At 37.9% G+C, this 15,406-nt stretch overlaps 1 long non-coding RNA gene across 1 annotated transcript; it reads right to left on the bottom strand.

Annotated features, from left to right (window-relative positions):
- Positions 1 to 317: 317 nt before the first annotated feature.
- On the bottom strand, positions 318 to 14,598 carry LOC121384970. The gene is made up of 4 exons (XR_005959485.1): positions 14,301 to 14,598; positions 9,637 to 9,757; positions 4,253 to 4,330; positions 318 to 443 (listed from the first exon to the last, which is right to left on the bottom strand). It is a non-coding gene; the product is annotated as an uncharacterized LOC121384970 (long non-coding RNA).
- Positions 14,599 to 15,406: the final 808 nt, after the last annotated feature.

Genomic DNA, 15,406 nt, shown 5'->3' with positions numbered 1-15,406 from the left:
TAAAGTTTGTTATGTTTAACGACAGCACTAGAGCACATTGATTTATTAATCATCGGCTATTGGATATAAAACATTTGGTAATTTTGACATATATAGTCTTAGAGAGGAAACATGCTACACTTTTTCATTTGTAGCAAAGGATCTTTTATATGCACTATCCCACAGACAGGGTAGCACAGATAGCTGAGGTGTGTGTCCAGGGCAGCGTGTTGGAACATTACTTGGATATAAGCACGAAATAAGAAGATATATGAAAACCCTGAATGATTGGTCTGGATAGTATTTTTGTTTATTACAAACAAAAAGTAACAGTTAAAGTCGATTTTATTTTTAATTCAAATCACTGATACACGTCTGTGATTAGCCAATCAGATGATTTCCGGAACCAATCACCCTGGCAATCATACGCCTCACGCCTTCAATTTGGAACCCCTTGTTCGTCGCTGAAGAAACAAACAAAAAATATGCGCGGAGCTATATCAAGAACTAGCTAGGGGTGGAAGAGAAGGAAGGAAGGAAATGTTTTATTTAACGACGCACTCAACACATTTTAGTTACGGTTATATGGCGTAGGACATATGGTTAAGGACCACACAGATATTGAGGGAGGAAACCCGCTGTCGCCACTTCATGGGCTACTCTTTTCGATTAACAGCAAGGGATTTTTTATATGCATCATCCCACAGACAGGATGGCACATACCACGGCCTTTGATATACCAGTCGTGGTGCACTGGCTGGAACGAGAAATAGCCCAATGGGCCCACCGACGGAGACCGATCCCAGACCGACCACACAGCAAGCGAGCGCTGTACCACTGAGCTACGTCCCGCCCCTCAGTGGATACAAAAACTGAAATACATTTTGAAACGAAATATCGATGACGATTACTTTTCATCCTTCTGCCTATCATGCAAGCACAATTTACATTCTCTAATGATCTTCATTCCACATATATGCGATATAATGTATCGCTATCTTTAAAACGCTGCTGAAAAAATGGCTTAGGGAATAGCGAAGATTCTATCAACAAAGAGGGAATAGCGAAGATTATATCAACCAAAAGGCAATAGCGAAGATTCTAGCGACCAAAAGGGAATAGCGAAGATTCTAGCGACCAAAGGGGAATAGCGACGATTCTAGCGACCAAATGGGAATAGCGATGATTCTATCAACCGAAAGGGAATAGCGAAGATTCTATCAACCGAAAGCGAATAGCGAAGATTCTAGCGTCCAAAGGGGAATAGCGAAGATTCTAACAACCGAAAGCAAATAGCGAAGATTCTATCAACCGAAAGGGAATAGCGAAGATTCAATCACCCAATAGGGAATAGTGAAGATTATATCAACCGAAAGGGAATAGCGAAGACTATATCAACCAAAAGAGAATAGCGAAGATTCTATCAACCGAAAGGGAATAGCGAAGATTCTATCAACTGAAAGCGAATAGCGAAGATTCTATCAACCGAAAGGGAATAGCGAAGATTTATATCGAAGATTCTATCAACCGAAAGGGAATAGCGAAGATTCTATCAACCAAAAGGGAATAGCGAAGATTCTATCAACCGAAAGGGAATAGCGAAGATTCTAGCAACCAAAAGGGAATAGCGAAGATTCTAAAGGGAATCTATCAACCAAAAGGGAATAGCGAAGATTCTATCAACCGAAAGGGAATAGCGAAGATTCTATCAACCGAAAGGGAATAGCGAAGATTCTATCAACCGAAAGGGAATAGCGAAGATTCTATCAACCAAAAAGGAAAGGGAATAGACCAAAAGGGAAGATTCTATCAACCGAAAGGGAATGGCGAAGATTCTATCAACCAAAAGGGAATGGCGAAGATTCTATCAACTGAAAGGGAATAGAGAAGATTATATCAACCGAAAAGGAATAGCGAAGATTCTAGCGACCAAAAGGGAATAGCGAAGATTCTATCAACCGAAAGGGAATGGCGAAGATTCTATCAACCGAAAGGGAATGGCGAAGATTCTATCAACTGAAAGGGAATAGAGAAGATTATATCAACCGAAAAGGAATAGCGAAGATTCTATCAACCGAAAGGGAATAGCGAAGATTCTATCAACCGAAAGCGCATAGCAAAGATTCTGTCAATCGAAAGGGAATAGCGAAGATTCTAGCAACCGAAAGGCAATAGCAAAGATTCTAGCAACCGAAAGCGCATAGCGAAGATTCTAGCAACCGAAAGGGAACAGCGAAGATTCTAGCAACCGAAAGCGCATAGCGAAGATTCTAGCAAACGAAAGGGAATAGCGAAGATTCTATCAACCGAATGGGAATAGCGAAGATTCTATCAACCAAAAACGCATAGCAAAGATTCTGTCAATCGAAAGGGAATAGCGAAGATTCTATCAACCGAAAGGGAATAGCGAAGATTCTATCAACCGAAAGCGAATAGCGAAGATTCTAGCGTCCAAAGGGGAATAGCGAAGATTCTAACAACCGAAAGCAAATAGCGAAGATTCTATCAACCGAAAGGGAATAGCGAAGATTCAATCACCCAATAGGGAATAGTGAAGATTATATCAACCGAAAGGGAATAGCGAAGACTATATCAACCAAAAGAGAATAGCGAAGATTCTATCAACCGAAAGGGAATAGCGAAGATTCTATCAACTGAAAGCGAATAGCGAAGATTCTATCAACCGAAAGCGAATAGCGAAGATTCTATCAAACAAACGGAAATAACGAAGATTCTATCAACCGAAAGGGAATAACGAAGATTCTATCAACCGAAAGGGAATAGCGAAGAATCTATCAACCAAATGGGAATAGTGAAGATTCTAGCGACCAAAAAGGAATAGCGAAGATTCTATCAACCGAAAGGGAATGGCGAAGATTCTATCAACCGAAAGGGAATGGCGAAGATTCTATCAACTGAAAGGGAATAGAGAAGATTATATCAACCGAAAAGGAATAGCGAAGATTCTAGCGACCAAAAGGGAATAGCGAAGATTCTATCAACCGAAAGGGAATGGCGAAGATTCTATCAACCGAAAGGGAATGGCGAAGATTCTATCAACTGAAAGGGAATAGAGAAGATTATATCAACCGAAAAGGAATAGCGAAGATTCTAGCGACCAAAAGGGAATAGCGAAGATTCTATCAACCGAAAGGGAATGGCGAAGATTCTATCAACCGAAAGGGAATGGCGAAGATTCTATCAACTGAAAGGGAATAGAGAAGATTATATCAACCGAAAAGGAATAGCGAAGATTCTATCAACCGAAAGGGAATAGCGAAGATTCTATCAACCGAAAGCGCATAGCAAAGATTCTGTCAATCGAAAGGGAATAGCGAAGATTCTAGCAACCGAAAGGCAATAGCAAAGATTCTAGCAACCGAAAGCGCATAGCGAAGATTCTAGCAACCGAAAGGGAACAGCGAAGATTCTAGCAACCGAAAGCGCATAGCGAAGATTCTAGCAAACGAAAGGGAATAGCGAAGATTCTATCAACCGAATGGGAATAGTGAAGATTCTATCAACTGAAAGGGAATAGCGAAGATTCTATCAACCGAAAGGGAATAGCGAAGATTCTATCAACCAAAAACGCATAGCAAAGATTCTATCAACCGAAAGGGAATAGCGAAGATTCTATCAAATGAAGGGGAACAGTGAAGATTCTATCAACCGAAAGGGAATAGTGAAGATTCTATCACCCAAGGGGCAATAGCGAAGTTTATATCAACCGAAAGGAAATAGCGAAGATTCTATCAACCGAATGGAAATAGCAAAGATTCTATCAACCGAAAAGGAATAGCGAAGATTCTATCAACCGAAAGGGAATAGCGAAGATTTTGTCAACCGAAAGGAATAGCGAAGATGCTATCAACCGAAAGCGCATAGTGAAGATTCAGTCAACAGAAAGGGAATAGCGAAGATTCTATCAACCGAAAGCGCATAGCGAAGATTCTATCAACCGAAAGGGAATAGCGAAGATTCTATCAACCGAAAGCGCATAGCAAAAATTCTATCAACCGAAAGGGAATAGCGACGATTCTAGAGACTACTAGGGAATAGCGAAGATTCTAAATATATATATATATATACAAATTTAACTTTGATGAATGGTTTTACAAAGAGCGCTCATCTTGTCAGGAGCAGTAATATTAAATAATTCCAGACTTCAGCAATAAAACGATGAAGAACTACTGAAGTCTTGAATTATATATATATATATATATATATATATATATATATATATATATATATATATATATATATATATATTTACCTGAGATCATCAAAGTGATCAAGACTTCTTTTGTTCCAGTCGATCAGGTCAGCACCATTGCAGCCTGGGGGACAAATCCTAAAAAATGGTTTTAAAAAGAAGAAAACAAATATATATATATATTTTTTTTTAATGCGAGGTGCTTGCTTGTGCGCGCACGTGCGTGTGTCTGTATGTGCATACGTCTATGTTTATGTATGCATGTGCTGTGTATGTGTTTTTGCATGTATTTGTGTGTGTGCGCGCGTGCGTGCGTGCATGCATGCATGCACACATACATACATCAATACATCTATGCAGCAATACATACATACATACATCAATACATACATCAATACCTCAATACATACATACATACATTTTTTTTTGTTGACAGTTCTTTACACTGTATTTTAATTTAACAATTAAATTTTTTATACTGATGTTATTGATCGCTTCACCCCTGCGCGTGCTGTAACCTCACCGTGGTGCAGGGGTGTAACATTCTCTTTGAGAATGGCCAATACAGCACAAATCCCCTTGTTTTCTTCGAGATATAATTGAAATTTTGAGTAAAAGTCAGTATCTATCTGTGGTATTTGTATTTTTGCACAGTTCTTTACACTGTTTTTATTTAAATCTTGAATTTTTATATTGATGTTGATCATCACTTTATTTGTTTGCATTACCATAGTGTGACACCCAATAGCCGATGTATTTTTCGTGCTGGGGAGGCGTTAAACATTCATTCATTCATTCATTCATCGCTTCATTTTCACATTTACCGTAGTTTGACACCAAATAGCTGATGTAGTTTTCGTGCTGGGGTGGCGTTAATATTCATTCATTCATTCATTCATTCATTCATCGCTTCATTTTTACATTTACCGTAGTTTGACACCAAAATTTACTAGCCGGTGTATTTTTCGTGCTGGGGTGTCGTTAAACATTCATTCATTCATTCATTCATCCACCCATTCATTCATTCATTCATTCATTCATTCATCCATTCCGCCCCGTAGCTTACTGCACAAATGTGCACATCGTTTACACGTACACACAGCATCATTTCTTGTCTGCAATGTAATTTCACAATTTATATGAGAAACAAATCTATTGTCATTGTCATACACACACATCCGTGATTTATAGTGACACAATTGTCATTATCTTCTCCCATTTGCACGCATACCGTTATGAACCTATTAGTATTGTGTTAATGCGTGCTATTGCACTTCTTTTCAAACTATCTATCAATAATTCATTCATATATCCGAAACCTGTTATTACATTCCGTATCTGTATTAAATAGAAGTACGGGCACAGATAACCGTATATTAGGAATGGCTACTGTTGCTTATGTGATTGTGCAGACGATTACGACTAAAGTAGCTGAGTCATTAATTTCCCTGCGAACTGAGCTCCATTAAAGGGACATCCCTGATTTTACTGCATTGTAATACAAGACTAATACAATATTTTTATGATTAAACTTACATATTAAATATATTTTCTTGTTTAGAATATCAATGTCTGTATATTCAATGTGTTTCTGGTCGTCTTAATATTTGTAAGAAGCCCAAACTGGATTTTGTCTTCAAATAATTCCGTGCGTGCGAAAAAATATATATATTTTAGGAAATAAAATGAAATTTAACCTAGTACAAATATTAGAACGACCAGAAACACGTTTAATATACAGCCACTAATATTTTATGCAGAAAAATATATATGATATGTAACTACAGTCGTTAAAAAGTCTCTGTTAGTCGATAACATCTTAAAAATTGCAGCAAACTCGGGAATGTCTCTTTAATGGTTTTAAATATGCTTATATCCAATTAAGGTTTAAGCACGCTGTCCTGGGCACACATCTCAACTATCTGGCCTGTCTGTCCAGGACAGTGGGTTAGTTTTTTAATTCATTTCACTTCAGCTTATTTTCGTGTTTATATCCAATTACGGTTCAAGCACGCTGTCCTGGGCACACACCCCTCAGCTATCTGGGCTTTCTGTCCAGGACAGTGGGTTAGTTGTTAGTGGTTAGCAGGAGACGAGAGTGTGTAGTGGTCTTACACCAAGCCACTGAGTCGTTACAAATCGGTATGAGTGGGAACCGGTACCGGGCTGCGAACCCAGTACCTACCAGTCTGATAGCTTAACCACGACTCCACCGAGGCTGTTAATGTTTTCCTCTAACATAACATTTTAGCAACTAAATGTAAATTGGTTCGCTTTAACAGTTAATTCGCTATACATAGTTCGTTCTATACATTAAAATATATTAATTCTATATGTGGGGGGAAATCGGGACTTTACAATCAGTTCGTTCTAATCGGTAGCTTGTTGTAAGCGTTTTCGTTATAAAAGTACATTACTGTATATATTAAATACATTTCTTGTTTAAAATGTAAGTGTCTTTCTCACACACCGGTTGGTGAGAATACCATGCGTTATTTTTGGTTACACATGGTTGTGAACACATGTGTTAACAATTTCAAGACATACGACTGGCTGCTCCTAGGTGATGACCAGGTCACCAATGCCATACGTCCAATGAAAAACAACACGATAGAAATCGATTAGACTATGACGTATAGTTAACCTGACATGCATGTGTCTGTGACGCGTATGTCAGCTACAAGTGCAACCAACGGCTGTAAATAACTTTTAGTCGAAAAAGATGTTAAAATTTGCTTAAAACCTGGTTTTTGAGGATATGTAAGAAATAGAATAATACATTCGTGTCCGTTAGATACCATTTACCTTACAACTCGTTGTTTAAAAACGTATCAATATTTATCGTTAGATACATTTTAGAACAACTCGTTGTGAGATAAATTATTGTCAGGTCACAGTATAATCGAGTTCGATTGTGCAGTGTTTTCATTGGATGTATGGCACTGGTGACCAAGTATGTGTTATCAAAAATAACGAATGATGTTCTCACCAACGGGTGTGTAAGAAAATGTATCCAAGATGTAACTCTAGTCGCAATCTAATTAAAATGAGCTCCACTATTACATGTGGATCTAACAGCAGCCCGTTGGAGTTCATGTCCAGTTGACCTTTCATTCGACCAATCAAAACCTTACTTGCAAAATCATGCCAGTCATTTGAAAAGAATTTGAAAACATTCGGGATTATGCTGAGGGTATACGAAATAATTCGGGTGAATTACGAAGTATAACTAATTGCAGTATAAAATTTTACATAAAATTCGTTTCAAGACGAAAAAATAAACAGTAATGGTATAGCCATAAAATCTGTTTATACTAGTATACAATCCAAAGTTTATTACTGCACTTTCCCCCCTGTTTTTTCAATGTTGAAATAGACCCAACAAGTTCGCCTATTGCATAAATAGTCTCGCCCGATATTTTTAGAATTTGTATGCTCCCGAATAACGCTATAAAAGGCGAAGTGTAATTGGTCGATATTTAAATTGTTATTTATAGATGAAATGTCACCTGGACATGGAAGTCCACGCAATGCTGTTATATCTACTGGCTAGACCCAGTAGAGCTAATTTTAAGCAGATTGCTCTAGTCGTTAAAAGGTTTTAACATTAGGGAAACCAGAAACACATTCGATATAGAGAAATAGAGATTATACGAGCCTGTGTGTCGTACTAATTTTACCAAACGAGTGTCAGGATTTTTGTATTGCCCGAGCGAGAGCGAGGATAATACATGAATCCTGGCACGACTTTCGTAAAATCAGTACGACTCACACGCGAGTATAATAATTTCTTCATTATCCATATTATTATTGTTATTTTCTTTATGAATAACAAGACCCAACTCAAAATGTTTCTACCACAACGAGAAAGAGATGACGAAATGACGTCATATTTCAAATGCACAGTCTGAGCTAGGACTGGAGAAGCAACGTCATGTTATGACATCGCTTCCCAAAATTACGCCATTACACTAATGTCTGACGCTATAACTAGAATCATTGTGCTCTAGACGCGTCGTTAAATAAAACAAACTTTACTTTACTTTTTACTATAACTAGACTTGTTATTACACGTGTGCTTCGTATGATTATTATTAACTCGGTTATGTTGAACCATGTGGATAATATACTGATATTCTAAGCAATAAACTGTATTCAAAATGTAACTCTATTCGTTAAAAGGTTTTAACATTAGGAAAACCAGAAACAAATTCGATATACAGAAACTGATAGTCCAAACATTAAACTGTATTCAAAATGAAACTCTAGTCGTTAAAAGGTTTTTTTGATATATATATATATATATATATATATATATATATATATATATATATATATATATATATATATATATATATATATAAAGGTACCTCTTCCACTGTAATTGTGGTGATAAAGTTAAAGTTTGTTTTGTTTTGCAGTTAGCCACCCTCATGTCTGAAGACATTTGTTATCAGTACTAAATATAACAAGTAACTTCAAAGTAATGGATTATTTAAATACAGCAGAGGTCATCCTACTCATAATCATCAAATAGTAAATAATAATAGCTTGGTTTGTTTAACGACACCACTAGATCACATTGATTAATTAATCATCGGCTACTGGATGTCAAACATTTGGTAATTTTGACATACAGTCTTAGAGAAGAAACTCGCTACAATTTTCCATTAATATAAAATGGATCTTTTATATCCACCATCTCACAGACAGGATAGCACATACCACGGTTATTTGGGGGTTATATCTACTACTTATTATCCATATAGTTCAACATAACCGAGTTAATAATAATCATACCAAGCACACGTGTAATAACAAGTGTAATGACGTAATTTTGGGGAGCGACGTCATAACACGACGTTGTTTCTCCAGTCCTAGCTCAGACTCTGCATTTGAAATATGACGTCATTTCGTCGTCTCTTAATTGTGGCTGAAACATTTTGAGTTGGGTCTTGTTATTCATAAAGAAAAGCAAACAACAATAATAATTAAGGATCACACAGATATTCAGAGAGGAAACCCGCTGTCGCCACTTCATGGGCTACTCTTTTCGATTAGCAGCAAGGGATCTTTTATATGCACCACCCCATAGACAAGATAACACATACCACGGTCAAACAAACAAATAAAAGAAAAATGGACAAGGAAATTCACCATCTTCTTCATCACCACAACCCCTAAAAAAACACCCCAAAACCCCATAACCAACAAACGAAAACAACAATAACAACAAAAAACGTTCAAATAATCATACCCCCCCCCTCCCCAAAACAAAAAACAAAACAAAAAACAACAACAAAAAAACAAAAACAAAACAAAAACAAAACAAAACAAACCCAACAAACAAATAACAACAACAACAACAAAACCAACCGACAACAACACAACAAATCAAAAACAAATAATAATTCAAATAAAGAAAGACAAGCCCGTAATCTTACCCTCTGGCGCACATTATGGTGCACAACTGCTGAGAGGTGAGTCCATCTACAGGTTTTGAAAGCAGCAAACACGACGTCATCACCAGCAGTAAACAGACTCTTAGACCTGCCATGTGGGACGCTGAAAAACAACAGAAAATCAAAGGAATATAGACTAAAATTGCAACTTCGGCCACCTCCTCCATCCTCAGGGAGTTGTTTTTTTTAAAAACAAAACAAAACAATATGAGACCATTCAAACGTTTTATGGTGGACATTTGGGGATTATATCTACTACTTATTATCCATATAGTTCAACATAACCGAGTTAATAATAATCATACCAAGCACACCTGTAATAACAAGTGTAATGACGTAATTTTGGGGAGCGACGTCATAACACGACGTTGTTTCTCCAGCCCCTAGCTCAGACTCTGCATTTGAAATATGACGTCATTTCGTCGTCTCTTAGTTGTGGCTGAAACATTTTGAGTTGGGTCTTGTTATTCATAAAGAAAAGCAAACAACAATAATAATTTGGATAATAAACAACTTATTACACTCGCGTGTGAGTCGTACTGATTTTACGAAACTCGTGTCAGGATTCATGTATTACACTCGAACTCGCTCGGGCAATACAAAAATCCTGACACTCGTTTCGTAAAATCAGTACGACACACACGCTGGTATAATAATCTCTATATACGAAGCGTCACTGACCACAATGGCAGCTGGTGATATTCCTTATTTTGAACTTGTGCGTACCTGTTCATGTCTTTGGTGAAACTCTTGCACATTAATTTTGTCATCGTTTTAGATGAAGTGACGGACTTGGAAGCTGGGTGGCAGTACTCATGACGGGAGCCACCGGTGGGGCAGGATATGTTTTACCTTTCGGAAAACCTGATGTCATGAATGCTTGTCATATTATTCCAGTGAGCTCTGTCCTGTGATAGGTTTTAATTTTGTAAACTCGTATGGAAATGGCAGTCCTCGGTAAGAAGGGTGTATTCTTCAGTAAAGAATTTTCTCGGGAGTGGCTGCCCTCCTATAGACAAAACACTAGACAGCGATTCATGGAATCAACCACTATTTTGCCAAATGCCCATTCGACTGTACATTGCATAGAGATGCGGTCTTGATCTCTGGGATCGATCCCCGTCTGTGGGCCCATTGTGCTATTTCTCGTCCCAGCCAGTGCACCCTACTGACATATCAAAGGCCGTGGTATGTGCTATCCTGTTTGTGGGATGGTACATATAAAAGATGCCTTGCTGTTAATCGAAAAGAGTAGCCCATGACGTGGCGACAGCGGGTTTCCTCTCTCAATATATGCGTGGTCCTTAACCATATGTCCGACGCCATATAAACATAAAATGTGTTGAGCGCGTCGTTAAATGAAACAATTCCTTCCTTGATCTGTGATGACCGCTTTGTTGTTCATATATAAAAAGTTAAAAGTTTCTTTTTTGTTTAACGACACCGCTAGAGCACATTGATTAATTAATCATACGCTATTGGATGTCAAACATTTGGTAATTCTGATACGTAGTCGTCAGAGGAAACCCGCTACAAGGAATCTTTTTTATGCATTTTCCCACAGACAGGAAAACACATACCACGGTCTTTAACCAGTTGTGATGCGCTGGTTGGAACGAGAGAAAAAACAATCAGTTGAATGGATCTACCGAGGTGGTTCGATCCTACGTCGCGAGCACCTCAGGCGAGCACTCAACAGACTGAGCTAACTTCCGCCCCTTCAGATAAAAAAGGAAAGGTGCACTTTCTTCAATAAACCATATTCTGGACAGACAGGCAGATTGTATATTGAAGTCTCACCTCATTACAACAGAATAAAATTGAGCACATACATAAAGCAATATAATTAAATTTCCTTTGCGTCTATATACTTTACGGCAATCTGATTGGTCCAGAGGTGCTTACTTTTTTCGTTCATATCTCGATGAACCGAAAACAATTAAGCCACGCCTACTACCCCCCTCCCCCCAATGACAGTTCAGATCGGACTAGTGGAACCATAGCTAAAACAACTGCCTGATGGAAGCGCTTACGAGCTACACACTATCAAGTCTACAGCCGGCAAGACGGGGTTGGTACTAACTCAGCGCCGAGAAGGAGTCTACCGACAAGCGGTCCTGGTTAGAGAGATGGATGCCCCACCATCCACAGGATCGTCAAGACCCTTTTCGGCAACGACTACCGGAGTGTCATAACCATCCTCGCCAACCAGAGATGGAAGCACTTCATCCCCGCCTTTGCCGGTTCTCCGCTCATCAGTTCACCGTAGACCAACCTCTTAACGAGGCCACTCACGTGGACATATAGATTGGACCTTAAATATTTCGACCTTAGTTCAAAATTTTATGTCGAAATTAATTCTTTTTTTAATATTATTAAATAGTCCGATCCTCTCTTCTTTCTCTTATTTATTTTTGGACTGTCCTAAAATGCTCCAAATTATATAAATATTCGGCCGAGTAGTCAATTCTTTTTATTTTTGGCTTGTAATGCTTTTTTTTTTTTAATTGATTCTATTAAATTCTGCCCATTTTCAAAACTAATCCATCTCAGGCCGAGTCAGGCCACCGATCTTATCGGAGGTCGGACTCGGGATGGGCGTGTTCGAAACCCTAGTGGTATATGGGCACGTTAAACTAGTTATCATCATCATCAAATTCTTTTCAAATCACTGGCATGATTTTGCAAGTAAGGTTTTGATTGGTCGAATGAAAGATCAACTGGACATGAGCTCCAACGGGCTGCTGTTAGATCCACATGTAATAGTGGAGCTAATTTTAATTACATTGTGCCGCCATAGCCCGGCAAAGCACAAACGACAGCCTGTTGTCAGTTTCAGTTAACACGTGCGTTTGCCGATTTCAAATTGTAGGGTTCGTCTCAAAAAATTAAAAGAGAAATCTTGCGCTGTACGAAGAACGTTCGGTTGAGGATACGGTACTAGAGTCTTTCGTTAAAACAGGTTTGATCTTGACAACGTATAATCGACAATCGTACCTTCCTATTTCAGAATTAATATTTCATAAAGTGTTAGTAGAACTTTCAAAGTTTAGTTTGTATACTAGTAACACATTAATCACGTATATATTTTTTAAATAAATATACTAAAATAGACAATGAACGTTTTCACTTCTTAATTTTACGTGTTAAAATCGACAATTCAAATAAATATTCTTTTGTTTGGAAAGGGTAAAGTTGGGGGGGGGGGGGGGGTTAACGATATCAAAGTTAGAGCATATTGATTTAATAATTATCCGACGCCATACTGCTGTTTTTTCTTTCTGTGAATGCCTTCTTTTTTCGTTTTACCTTCTGTCAATAAATACATGTAGCCTATATTTCAAATTCATCTGAGTTATCGTTTTGGCTTTTTCATCTACTTACTTGTACAATATACGCAAAATGAATGTACCATATGCGTCGAAGATGCCAACAACTGGGTTGGGGTAGAGTGAGATGAGATGGGATGGAGTGGCGTGGGGTGTAGTGACTGTGATATATTAATTCGCCTTTCAACTGGGGACGCATATTTTTCAGAGTACAGAAGTAGGCAGCGAGGCTCACGCTTCTTACACTATTAAAGCCGCACACCCTAGTTCCATCCAGCGAAAATAAATTATAATTTGGTTAATCGACAAACCTGTAACACACTTAGATCACGTTTTTATCAAATGGAGTGAAAAAGCAGGTTTTATATCGATAAATACCATGGGAATCCCCATGTCCCAATTGCTTGAAATAATTTTGAAAGTTAGTATTCTGATGTCACCGGTAGATGTCGCTCGAAGCACAACGATGCCTACGTCACAACAAATTTCACAGACTTGGGGTGTGTTTCTTTCACCTCTCCTGGACATGTTCCAACTGTTCTGTCCTGGTTGTATCCCCTCTCCAGATATCGTAAGACTTAGCAAAATTATTGGTTTTAAGGGTTTGTAACGTTTTGTATTGAGACACTTACTTGTCTGAACTTTATTGTTACTGAAAATGTTCACGAACTGTGAAGAAAAATCTCACAAATGAACAACAACAAATTGGATGTTGATTGCGCGAACCGTGCACGAGAAAACAAACCGAACCAAAATGATAACGGTCACGTGATATACCAACGTCTGTGACATTGAAATGGAAATATCCTCTCTAAAAATAGATTGGACCTCGCTTGCTTAACGGTTTTTCTCTCGACAACACGTCTTGTGAAAAAATGCAAAAAATGCATTTCGTGGTTTTACAAACATCAGGATTATCAAAAAGCACTTCAGGTGAATGGAAATGTGTATTCTAAATAATAAAATTTAAGTAAAGTGCAATTTTATTTGTTGAAAAATGGGGTTTAATAGCGAAAAACAACGCCGTAATGGTTAACAAATAAACGTAACTAGGGTGTGTCCCTTTAAGCGAAATTATTCAGCTGCAATGCAGTTTCAAATTTGAACTTTTATATATTATTTTCGAAAATTCGAACTCTCTGAAACTCCCTTAAAGATCGATATATACATATATCTTTAAAAAACTATTTTAAGAAATAACTATCCTTTTACATGTTTCAATCTTATCTTCAGAAAGGAACTGCTAAATAACATTGTAGTTAAATGTATAGTTATATATGTGTGTATGTGTGCGTGTTTGAAGTTATGAAGTCTTACCTTTGGTTACGTTACGGCAAAGTTGATTTGTGGAATAAATATTTTTCTGTTAAACTCTGAAACTGTGGATGTAGGCTATCTCTCAATTTTCTTCTGAAATATCGGACAATCCTCTGTGTCGGTAATACGTTTAGTGGTGTTACAACTGCCGCAAATAGACGTATCCGCTAATGGAGAGTACTGAAGGTAAACCGCCGAGCTTCTCTCTGGTGACACCAGCAAGTTTGTCCCCAGACTGGAAACACTGATATTAAATAAGAAAATATCGACTACTTTGGGGCTGCCTCGTTTATTAATAGCAGTCGCGAGAATATCCAACCGCGTTTTAGTTGAGTAAATAATTTATACAAATGCGGGGTATATCGCTGGTTCACGCTGTCATTGGACGAAATAAATAATCGAGGTGGGTGGGGCAGAGACGGAATATTTGTGTGGTCCTTAACCATATGCCCGACGCCATATAACCGTAAATAAAATATGTTGAGTGTGTCGTTAAATAAAACATTTCCCTTCGTTCCTGTGGGGTTTTGGGTTCGCATCCCCGTATCAGATTCAGTCTAAACTGAAAGGTATAGATTTTGATTTTGATTTTGTTGTTAATTTGTTTATTTTTGGTTTTTGTTTGGGTTTTTTGTTGTTGTTTGGTTGTTTTTTTAGGGGGCGTTTTTTTAACGACACCACTAGAGCACATTGGTTTATTAATTACCAGCTATATATAGTATTACGGAATATCCGCGACAGTATCACATACTTAGCAGCGAGAATCTTTTATGGGCACTTCACAAAGACATGTTATCACATACCACGGCATTTAGTATACTAGTCGTGAGACACTGGCTGAATGGAGGGGGTGGGATGAATCCATTGCTGGGTTTCGATCCTACATCCAAATCACCTCAGGTAAGCGCTCTGCCGACTGAGCTAAACTGAGTGCGTATTCCAAATGGGAGGCTTATTACTGTTACACATACGATGCACTAAACTTTAAAGAGATTTTCCTCACTAAAGTCTATGACTAACTATGAATAAATATTAATTACATTTTATTCTTTAGAATATCGTGGGGTTTTTTATGCTGAATGGAATAAAAATGATATTTCTGATAC

This window comes from Gigantopelta aegis, chromosome 11 (genome assembly GCF_016097555.1).
Source record: "Gigantopelta aegis isolate Gae_Host chromosome 11, Gae_host_genome, whole genome shotgun sequence".
In the NCBI taxonomy this organism is placed as follows: Eukaryota; Metazoa; Mollusca; class Gastropoda; order Neomphalida; family Peltospiridae; genus Gigantopelta; species Gigantopelta aegis.
This window is presented reverse-complemented; position numbering and strand designations above follow the sequence as displayed.